The sequence below is a fragment of the Protopterus annectens genome, chromosome 4.part1, assembly GCF_019279795.1.
Source record: "Protopterus annectens isolate FY-2018-M chromosome 4.part1, PAN1.0, whole genome shotgun sequence".
Classification (NCBI taxonomy): domain Eukaryota; kingdom Metazoa; phylum Chordata; order Ceratodontiformes; family Protopteridae; genus Protopterus; species Protopterus annectens.
Genome location: NC_056734.1, coordinates 237,472,327 through 237,484,465, shown reverse-complemented (window position 1 = coordinate 237,484,465; position 12,139 = coordinate 237,472,327). Strand labels below are relative to the sequence as shown.

General features: G+C 35.3%; 1 protein-coding gene across 1 annotated transcript in view; it reads left to right on the top strand.

Annotated features, from left to right (window-relative positions):
- The window catches only part of LOC122801198 (phospholipid scramblase 1-like), a 621,378-nt gene that overhangs the window by 17,888 nt on the left and 591,351 nt on the right, over positions 1–12,139 (top strand). The window lies entirely within an intron of this gene.

Below are 12,139 nucleotides of genomic sequence, written 5' to 3'. Positions count from 1 at the left end.
AGTATATTTCTTATATACAGTATATTATGTATTATATTGGCATTGATAAAAAATATCTTAATGAATTTTTATGATACTTATGAAAGAGCAGCCATTCCTTTATCCGGCACACTTTGAAATGTGTTTTCTGATTATTTTATGTTAAGGCAGCATGAACATTAATAGATTTTTATTTTGTTCCGGCTTTCTTTGTTAATAGGGCAGGGGTAAAAATTCAGTCAATCATTGCTAACTGTGTTTCTGTTTCTGATGTTGTCTCAGATTTGCTCATTGCATTTCTTATTAAATTTAATTCAGGAATTTTGTTACCCCTTAAATTAGACAGGAGACATGTTTGACCTTTGAAGGGACTATTATTTTTCATGGTTTATATTCATGAGTTTACCCAAAGCTTCCTTATTATATGTCATCAATTGCAATACTAACTAAGGTGTTCAGTCCTGCTGTTTTCAGGCCTTGATAGGCATTATGACCTGTTTTTAACTTTAAAGTTATTTTCTTCCTGAGCTACAGGTTGCTGTAGTTTGCCTTATTGTGCTAAAGCTCCTTATTAGTGAGAAAATACAATACATACAGCTGTAATTCTCTTTCCCCTTAACACTATTACAGGAAATGTGGTTTTATGACAGAACTAACTTGCTTATTCAACTCCCTTTTCAGTTTTTTTCTTTACCTTAATGTTGTACTGCATTTAGTTACCATTGAAGAAGTAATGGGCTTGCTGTACATTCCTCATAATTGTAGGGTTTAACATTTCCCTTTATTGCTAATAGTGTATCAAGTTTTGAGAGTTATACACTTGGGTGTTATGGGCCTGCTTCATTATTTCATTCCACTAAGACTGACCTCACCATGCATAGTACAGCATATTTATGGTGCTATTGTAAATTGCACCATGCTTTACTTACTTTGCTTACTTAGTTTTATTTGTCACCCCCTTAATGAACCACTGTACAAGATGGAATTCTGCCCAGATATTATGACTAATTGATATACTGACTCTCCCTGAAGAATGTAGTGCAGTTGGAAAACATTTATAAAGTCAAAGGACTGAAATGCTGAATGGCATTATGCCGAAAAAAAAAAAAAACTGCAAAACTCCAAAAGCTGAAAGACTTGGCAAATATTCTATGCAGGGGGTCAATTCCTCCTGTACCTCACATATGGTGGTGGTGGGGGGGGGGGATTTCCTGCACACCCCCTACTAATTATGCATACCAACTCAAAGACTGCACTACAGTAGGGAAAGTGCAAACTATTTGACCCCAGTGTACCTCAGTCTTGTGGACTTTTCTGTTTTTGGCTTTTTCTGTTTGGTGCAATGCCATTCAGCATTTCAGCCATTTGGTATTATACATGTCTCCCATGCAGTTACATCTAAGTTTGCTTAACTAAGCAGTTGATGTTTGAGAAGTTGTTACCGCAACAGTAAAGTTACCCATCTACCATTTCAGCCTATTTTCAGGGAAGTTCTTTTACTTTTATGTACAACAAGTTAAAGAGAAGTCTTCTACATTGCTTTATTTGTTATGGCTTTTACTGGCAATGTTATTACTGATTTTCTAGATAAATTATTACTTTTTTAATTTTGATCGTATTACTTTTCAAGTGTAATCTTTCTTTTTTCTAATATACACTTTCATATATCTTTCATATGCTCACTTAGGAAGTCTGTTTTATTTAAAACATTTCCTGTTTGAAAATCTCTTAATAATTCCTGATACATAGAGGTTTACTCAACAGGTGTTTATGACATTACTTGATTTGCCAGCATTGTATCTAATAATTTAATACATTCATAAATTCCTCTCCTGTGACTCTCCTGGTCCATAAACAAAGACACTCTAAATAACCAATTGCAATACTGGAAAAAATAGTTCAGTGTTTTCATCTCTGGTTAATCAAAAGACTTTAACAACTCTTATTGCAAAATGGTTTAGAAAGGTGTACACCCTCTTAAAACTAACCAGTTGTTTTCAAACAGTCACAATTTTGCTGCTTTCATATTTAAAATACACTTTATAGTGTCACTAAGGCTAACAAACAGGTTAGCTCCTAATCTAAACTTATTAGTATACTCCTTTGAGTTCCAACAGATCATTTACATCCACTCCATTTCATCTAATACTGAGAAGGAAAACGTCTTAAAATTGATTGATGTAGTTCTCAGAACATTTACACCATGCATTTTTGGATCATTCTATCATTCTTTCTAGTGACTAGCATATACCCATGTATTCTTTGTGATAATATTCTCTGTATTTTAGTTAAATTCCTTACGTGTCATAACTTGCAAGGTGTACAGTTCCACAGCTGTTGCAAGTATAATGGTGTTTAGCCCCATCTGTTTGTCATCATTTTTAATAGCAGTAATTGAATAAATATCTACGTTAACATGTTACAAACTCAAGATCCTAATTGCATGAAATGCACAAGTTTGAACCCACAAGCTCAAATGTCATAACCTTGACAAGCTCACAAAAAAGACAGTACACATGATTTAGCAGGGGGCCCCCCTGCACCCTTCCATGTGGGCAGCTGTGCCCCCCACAACCCCTGCTACCTATATATTCCAACTCCAAGGTCACTGTATAGTGGGGAAAAGGCAAACTCCCTGATCCCCACTGTTCACAAGCTCGAATACTTCAGGTTCCTGCACAAAGAAACACTGTTCCATTTATTTATTTTTTTTTTGAGGTTACAAGATTTGAGCATCAGCTTGATCTTGTGCATTTTGTGCATTTAGGATGTCGACTCTGTAACCCGGAACCATATCTACATCACTTACAAAATGCGGATATATAAGTGTTCCTCCTTCTCATGTCAGAGGTCTTGTTATTCACTTTTTCATTTTTGTTTGTATCAAACATATTCTTAAGGCTACATGTCTATTATAAGGAAAGCAAGTTTGCCACCCGGATGCTTTAGTACTTCAGTGATAGGAATATTTTCCAGTTGTCAACTAAAAGTCTCTTTATATTTTGGCTATCTACAGGGAATTTCATGGCCAAAGGAAGTATTCATACATCTCTGAATTGCCTATATCCTATTTCATTTGTGCTTTAGTATAGTCACATATGGTGTCTTGATGTCTATACCTTTCAACTTCATATTGCAAGAAATCTGGACAAAGCCTGACAACATGGGAGGGACAAAGACCAAAAATAGGGACAGATTCTAAATATTGCTCTTACAAACTTAGAAAGTTGCCAGAGTAACAAGGTTTGTGTTAACATACATTTTGTGAGGGATTTGAAGTCTGAAACTCAAATGTATGTCATTATTTAGTGACTTTAATCCTCAGATCACCCCACTGATTTGCCTGAAAACCACAAATTGTGTGAGGAATAGGCCAAAAACATGAAGCAAAAATCTAGACATTCTGCAAAAATCTGGACAGTTGAGAGGTACATGTCATATTCTCTGTCTAAGAAAAAATATTTCTTTCAAAGTCTGTAATTCATTGATAAACACTGTGTCTTATGTTAATCTTGACAGTCTTTTAATCTGACATTTAATAGTATTATATTCAATATGGGTGACAAATCTAATCATGTAAATAAGTGTGCTGAAGGTAGAATTTCTGTAGATTCTGGACTGTAAGGTGCCCATTTCAGTATTTATATTCATATTAATGGTAGGTTCAAAAAATGATATGGGTTTTTAACCAGACACCTGAAGGCACCTCCTAAGTTGTAGGCTTGTCTAAGTGTATCAGAGGTTGTACCAATTCTCCTAAATTACTAGGATAATGAAACAATAAGTCATCTATATGTATGAAGTATATTTTGATGTTGTTTTGAATGGGCTATTATAAATTAATTTATTTTCTCATGAAATTAATACCATGCTAGCAAAAATTAGATCAATCACTGTCTACATTGCTACTCTACAAACCTGGTGGTATATTTTACCATTAAACCCCAAATAATTATTGCTTAGTACACTATCTGTCAGTTCACAGATGCCATCTAATCACCATGTACCTTGGACCCTCCTTGTAAAAGACCCAGACTTACAGAGCTTTCCTTCAGTGCCTATCTCACCTTGCAGGGTGTGAGGCTGGCTTGTCTTTTGTAAGCCATCTGGTTATCCACAATACCTTCACCAACTGCATAGGTCTGGGACTATCTGAAACCCATTTCTCCTCCTTCTCTACTGATGGAACTTTGCAATTCACCTCCTCCTCCATGTTGCTCCATTCTTCCACCACATCCTCCTTTTCCCATAGGTCACTGTGGTTGGCCACACCAATCTTTTTTTTCTTTATTCAAAGGTTTATAATATTATAAAAGTGACTTATCCCTGTATCCCTCTCCCTCCCTCCTCCTCTGTGACAAGATTTGGCTATGCCACTTTACCCATCCCCACCATAACATAACTCGATAAGTCAGCCTATTCACCTTTCTTTTTATTTCCAGTGAGGAATGTTTATCACCTCATTTCCTCATCCTACCATGGGTGTCATTACCTGCCCTATCTGCTGACACTGTTGTCCTATTTCCTGGTGTGCTACCACATACCTCCACACTCCATCACTTGCTTCTCTACTCTCTGCCATTTTTTTCCCATTCTGTCTACAGAGTTTTGCTTGTTCCCACTATTTGTTTGCTCCCTTCACTGTTTTCAGATAGGACTTACTGGTCTCTGTTCCTTTAGAATCCAGGTATGCGAGGTAACTGCATGTTTTCTTTAAGTCTGACTCTTGGGTGATGACCATATACAGATCTTAAATATCGATTATAACTAGACCGTCATCTAGTTCGATATCTATAAATTTCCACGGCTCCAAAAATGCTTTTAGTCTCTAACATAAGAACTGCTGTTACTGATCAGGTTTATTAATAACCTGTCAGTTAAAATAGCTATGAGTTCTGGTTTTGAACCTTTGGCTGAAATAATTGGTGTAAAAGGTGAACTATGAATCTTAGGAATGCAACAACAACAAAAAAATATATTGAACATATGATGTTCTACTGTAAGAAAGTTATAAAGATTTAAAGTCAATCTGTTGATGTAATAAACTGAACAAGTCACTGTCTGTGTTTATATGCATTGTTGGGTTTGTATATACTGACTTTTTGATAGTCTTTGTTGTGCAAAATATTTTCAATGCTTACTGTGTTGTTCTCTGTATCTATTATTAGCAACAGTCACCCACATTTACCTGCCTTCGGAATTGTTAACTTTTTCTTATCACCAGTTCCTCTTAAAGCTTACTTCTCTTCCGTAGTGACAATGTAAAATGGATATTTCTTCTGGTTTCTAAGAAATTCACTAATCTCAAGTTCATAAGCTTTTTCATAGGATCAAATAGTCAGATTTAGTGGAGCATTAAACGTACTACTTTGTTTAATAATCTGTAAATCTGTATAAAAAAAAATCTTTATTTCAGCAAAAATATAACCCAAGTTCAGTTTCTTCCTGTATAGTCATAGTTCAGTCAGATACCTAGTTTTGCATGGGAAGAGGGTACAACATTAAACTTTTTCTTTGACACTGTCCTCTGCCCATCTGAAAACGTATGAGAATTCAGCATAAAAATTTAAAAAAATGAAGGTTACTTTTCTCTGTCAGTACAGTCTAAAAAGTCATATGTCTAAGTTAAAGCAACTCTAGCTTTAATATGCGGAGGAATAACAGTAGTTAGATATAACAATATCTGTCTATAGTACTGGTGTGACAAAGCTGCAGGTCATTTTCTGCAGTCCCAACAATGGTTAATCAGTGTCTTTAGTGTTTAGTGAAATTATCTAGTGTATTATAAGCATTGAGTGGATTAATGTTAACAATGGTGCATATTCCAGAATTGCTCAGAACTAAATAATGAGACAACTGAATGTCCATCATTAATTAAACTGGCAGTACCAGAAATAGATCTAAACAGTTCATTTAGCTTTTTTTTTAATTACTATGAGAAAAATCAAATAATCACTCAATATTTTCAGTGCAGTGGGAATTACCTAAAACAGTTTTACCTTCAGAGTTACATGAGACTCTATGTCTTCTGCAAATGATCTTTAAATTATTTGTTTCTGTATAACCCATCTTAGTGGTCTTTGAAGATGTTACTAATCTAAACAAGAAAACGAAGAAGAAGTTAAAGAAGAAGAAGGAAAGTTTGTACAATATCTGTCTAGGTCCTTTGGCTAGTCTTTCCGAACTTTTAGGTCCTGTCTAGAACATAACGCTTTTACTTTCTGGTTCTTGTAGGCATTGTTGATGTCCTTCATTTGATCACTGCTGCAGTAGCCTTAGCCATATGGGTTATGTCTTGACAAGGACATAATGGCCATCCAGATTCCAAAGCTTCAGGGCTCCTACTGTGCAGCCAAACTATTATTCAGCTCAACCTAAAAGTTAGGTTTGGATACAAAGCCCTTCAGAGCTTCCCTGCCACTTAAGAGAGTGCTCTTTTGTAGGCTTTCAAGGCTTGACAGTAAACTAATGCTGTTCCATTTCAAGGGTAAAAAAATGTGAACTTTTTAAAATTCATAAATGTAATACAGTATTTATAAAGTGGGTTATTAACATAATTTCTTGAAATTGCATGCAAGTGATGATAAATTCTCTTTTTAAGGCCCCCCCCCCCCCGTTTTACCTACAGAAAAAGCCAGTAAGACTGAACACTGAACTAAATAAACAACTCCACTGGTATTGCAGTTAAACCTACCATTTGAAAACAGGGCCTTAGAAAAGTGTTCCAAAATTATATTAACCTCTTCCCATATATATCTGCATTGTTGACAGTGACTGTATTTAAACATAACCTTATTGGAAATCTTATTAAAAACTCTTGTGGATTTTCAAAGTATTTTTAAATGATTCTTATTCCTATAAACTATTAAAAGTCTGTCACTCAAAATATGCTCTAAGTTCATAGGAGTAATAGTTGATAGCCAATTTTCTCCAGTATGGTCCAGATCTCATTTGTAAGACCATCAAACTCACAGACCACAGCTCTACAATACACAACCGACTTCTTACTAGAGGTGTCCTTGAAAGTTACAACACTATCCACTTGACTACAAATAGGTTGAAAAGTAGATCTATCCTTCACTACCTCACATCTACAAACTTTGATAAGACTCGGTGGGTAGGCCATATCAATAAACATGAGAGCAACAAAATCCAGTTCATTAAAAAAGCATGTATTATCAAAGGTCAACCTGGAAGTTTTAATCATCTGACCCTTTAAAACATTTCTTTTTTGCCATGGGGGTGGCAACTTTTATAATCATTTGACCCTTTAAAACATTCCTGTTTTGCAATGGTGGTGGCAGCTGTTATAATGTAACATATTGTTGGAATAGATTGACTTTCCATAAATGGTAGAAGAAAAACGACACTTAGAGGCATGGACACCAGTATGTTATTTGTGATATTAGATATAGAGTCTTTATTCACTGTGATTCCCAATGCCTGGGGAATAGAGTCAGAGATTATTTAACTATGCATAGTTAATACTATTGGTGAGCTACTACTCCTAATTTTAGAAAATAATGTATTTACCTTTAACCATAGGTTTTATTTAAAACTGAAAGGAGTGGCGATGGGGTACTCCCATCACCAATGAGTATGCTAACATAGTCTTAGGGTTATGGGAGCAAAAATATATATTTAACAATGCCATTGATCCCTTCTATAATAATGTTGTGTTCTATAAGAGATTTATTGATGATGTTTTTGTTATATGGAAAGGGGATGAGACATGTTTAGATTCCTTTGTAAGCTATTTATGTAATACAGTTGGTCATTTGATGTTTAAAATGGAGAAGTCAAAGGAACCTACTGACTTCTTAGATGTCATTCTAAATAGAAATGCGTATGGCTTTTTGATGCTACAGTTTACAGGAAGATATGTGTAAGAATTCATATTTGCATAAGATTAGTATGCATCCCTCGTTTGTTTTTAAAAATGTTCCTAAAGGAAAAATGACTCAATTGGTTAGGCTAAATACACAACAAGAAAGTTTTGAAATACAAATGGAAGGAATGACACACAATTTTTGGACTAGAGGCTACAGTGAAAGTGAGGTGAAAGATAGTAAGGTATTTGTTACTGAAAATACAACAGCTATTGGATGTTCATATGATGAGCCACATAGTATAAAAGGAAAATCTATTGGAAAAGATATGTGAATGACCATTACTAATAATAGACATATTAATGCTTTTAAAAATATAATATCAAAACAATGACACATCCTAAAGCATGTTGAAAAACTTAAGCCTAAGTTTAATTACAAAAGAGCGAATAATCTTAAGCAAAAGCTGTGTTATAAAGAGCAAAAAGAGATCCATCAAATTAAAGCAGTATGGTACATGTTCTTGTGGGAGTTGCACATACTGCAATTTGATTAGTGTGGATGTCATTTTTGTACATCCAAATATGGGTAGAGTGTATAAGTTTAATTGTTATGCAAACTGCAACACGAGCAATGTGATATATTTAGCAATATGTAATCTCTGCCTGAGTTATTATGCTGGTAAGATCAGGTGTAGGTTAAAATAAAGGATTTGTAACCATTTGTCAGACACGAGAAGAAATGCTGAGACAAATGCCCTTTACAAGCATATTCAGAAGGAAGGTGAAGATTACAACTTTAGGTTTAAGGTTATGGAAGTTGTTACTATTGATTGTTATAGAGGAGCGACCATTGTTAACAAAACTGAAAGAACTGAATACAAATGGATACAAGTATTCAGAGCAGACAACCATCCAGGCTAAAACATATCTGTTATAATAAACAACAAGCTGGATTCACCAAACACGATTTATTCTGTAAAAAGCTTTGCACTCTGACGTCTCGGCCTTAGCCTTCCAGGAGTATAGTAGAAAATGAAACAGGCTCATCTTATATACAAGTTAACACATTAGGGACATAATTAATGTCAAGAATGAAAGTCCTGTTGCACGACATTTTTTTGAAATGCATAACAGCGATGAAAAATTGTTAAAAGCATCAATTTTGGAACAAGTATTTAGTAATGATGTTGATTTATTAAGGGCTAAACAGAGGTTATTGTACAAAGAAACTGTTTACATTTTAAAGTTTAAAACTTTGTATCCAAATGGGCTTAATGAAGATTTTAATTGGAAAACTTTGGTTAGTTAATTAATACTTTTTAATAAGATGATTGTTTCATTGATCTAATTAATGTGCCTAAACTTGTATATAAGATGAGCAGTAGCATTATTTTTGTATTTAAATGCCTATATATAATTAAATGTGATTATTCAGTAGTATATTCATTAGTCTGATGTAAGTAGCAGGAAGTGACATAATTTTTTAAAAAAGTTTATCAGATGATTTTTAGATATATTTTACGGTCAGTTTAGCTCTGTTTTTTTATTTATAGATAAGGGGTATATATGCACAATTAACTTTAAATTAGTTAAAATATATGTGATTATTAATTATGTTCACTACATTCATTTAAGGATGTGATGTGTGCATACCTCTCAACCTCTTAGTGCAAATAATCTGGACAAAGACTCACAGAATGGGGCGACAAAGGCCCAAAAATAGGGACACATTTTAAATATTGCTCTTATTAACTTAGAAAGTTGCTAGAATAACAGAATTTATCTTAACATGCATTTTTCTAAAGGATATGAAGTCTGAAACATAAGTGTACATCATTATTTATTGACTTCAGTCTGCACATCATCCCAGTGATTTGCCAGAAAATCACAAATTTTAGGAGAAACAGACCAAAAATATGAAGCAAAATTCTGGGCAATCTGCAAAAATCTGTACGGTTGAGAGGTATGGATGTGTGCAACATAAAATGTCACTTCAGGAAGCTGTTGTAGCACAAGCTTTTTTATGTGAAGCTTGTGTTTGTCATTAACGATATATCCATGGTATCCGGTTTTAAGAGTATTAGTGCAATGAGATCCAGCGCTTACTAAATATGCATACTGTTAATCATGCTTACATGTTTATATGCATCTTTTCATGGTCAGCCTTGTTGGCAGCATGAAAAGTTACAGGAAAACTTGAGCACACAATGTAAAGAAAACAGGTTGCCTGTAGGCGAACCTATTATGTGAGTTATGTGAGCACACGCTAACAGCGTATACAAAGTAAGGGCAAGTTGACTGAAGGAATTAAGATGCAGGGATGTTAAATGGGGAGAATGTACATGTAATATCAGAATGCAATGATATTAGAGGGGACTGTAAAAGCTGCAAAGGTTCTCAGATAATGCAGTCAAATGTACTTATGTTACAAAGAAACATTTTAAACATAAATACATCCATTTTGATTTAATAAGAATTAATTGTTGTGTCTTTTGGCTTTTCCTGGTTAGGGGTTGCCACAGCGGAACTCCGGTCCGCTAATGATTGGCAGTAGATTTTTACGTGCCGAGTTGCCGGCCCTGACGCACAACCTTCAACGAAGGTATGCCCATTCACGCATGTCTCCACACAGAAGACGCTCTAGCTGAGAATTGAACAGGACAACATCTTACTGTGAGGCGACAACACTACTGCAGCACCACTAATTAATCTTGTTCAAAATTCTTGACCGATACACACAAATAAAAATGGACACGCTAACAAAGGATGTGAGAAGGGCACAAACAGCAGTGTAACAAAAGGGAGTATATGTGACATTAATGTTGATAACATGCTGAGATGAGCAAGGATGCTGAATATGTTAGGGGCCATTCGCATAGAGTGCAGTTATAGAATATGACATGTATATACAGTGAATCTATGAGTGATAACCGGCAGTACTGCTGTATTTTCCACTTTATCATTTATAAACAAAAAAAATGAACCCTACAGCTGTTGTGTAATGCACATCGGAAAGGGACATGCTTTTGCCATTTGTTGTCATTTGGCAACCATAGAAATGGAGTATATTATCTTGAAACATGTATTAGACAGGGATGTGTTGTATATTCATATACATTCTAAATAGTAATATAATAATGCTCAAGATAGATAAATGATAAATGACAACACAGATCTGATGTCATTTCATAAGTTCAAGGTCTCCATTCTTAAATAGAGTGCATCTACTACATGATTATCCTGGTCATGCTCACAAGAAATCACAGAAAACACTGCCACAGCAGCATGTAAACAACACAAACGCACAATAATGTGTCCTAACAAAAGTCCAGTCACACTTTACGATGATCTTGCATCATGCTGTCCATTAAGAAAAGTTATGAAAGCCCTCCTGTCCTATAATGCTTTACAGTATGAAGAACAGAATTACAGTAATACATAAATGGATGAAGACGTAATACAAAGTATTATTATCTGGAAAATAAGTAATGCATGTGAGCAACCAATGACATACTCAACATTTACATGTTGCCAGACTTGAACACATGCTAGGACAGATATCAAAAAGCTGTGTACCAACCTTTGATGTCAGAGAAATAGGCATTCTCTTTGTATCATGAATAACACCCTTGAAAGGCTTACAGCACTTTCCTATTCTTTGGAGGGTGATGCCCTCCCACTGTGCCATAAGTACTTATTTTGCCTAAGCCATTCCTGTCTGACAGTTATCTGACAGATAGATGTTACCAGATTCAAACCCCTGCCCACCATATTACACACACTACAGAGCTGTGTATTGACTGTGTCTGCCACAGGACATAGCAATGGAGCTTGTCACAAATAACTGTAATTAATGTGTGAAGTGAGAAAGAAGATTTGATGATAATTTGTCATCATCATCATCTTCTTTTGGCTGTTCCCGTTAGGAGTCACTACGGCGGATCTACAGTTTCCATTTCTTCCTGTCCTCTGCATCATGCTCTTTTACACCAACCACCTGCATGTCCTCTCTCACCACATCCATAAACCTTATCTTAGACCTTCCTCTTTTCCTCTTACCTGGCAGCTCCATCCTTAGCATCCTTTTCCCCAATATACCCAGCATCCCTCCTCAGCACATGTCCAAACCAAAGCAATCCCACCTCTCTTGCTTTGTCTCCAAACTGTCCAACCTAAGCTGACCCTCTAATATACTGATTCCTAATCCTGTACATCCTAGTCACACCCAGTGCAAATCTTAACATCTTTAACTCTGCCACATCCAGCTCTGACTCCTGCCTTTTCGTCAATGCCACCATCTCCAACCCATATAACATAGCTGGTCTCACT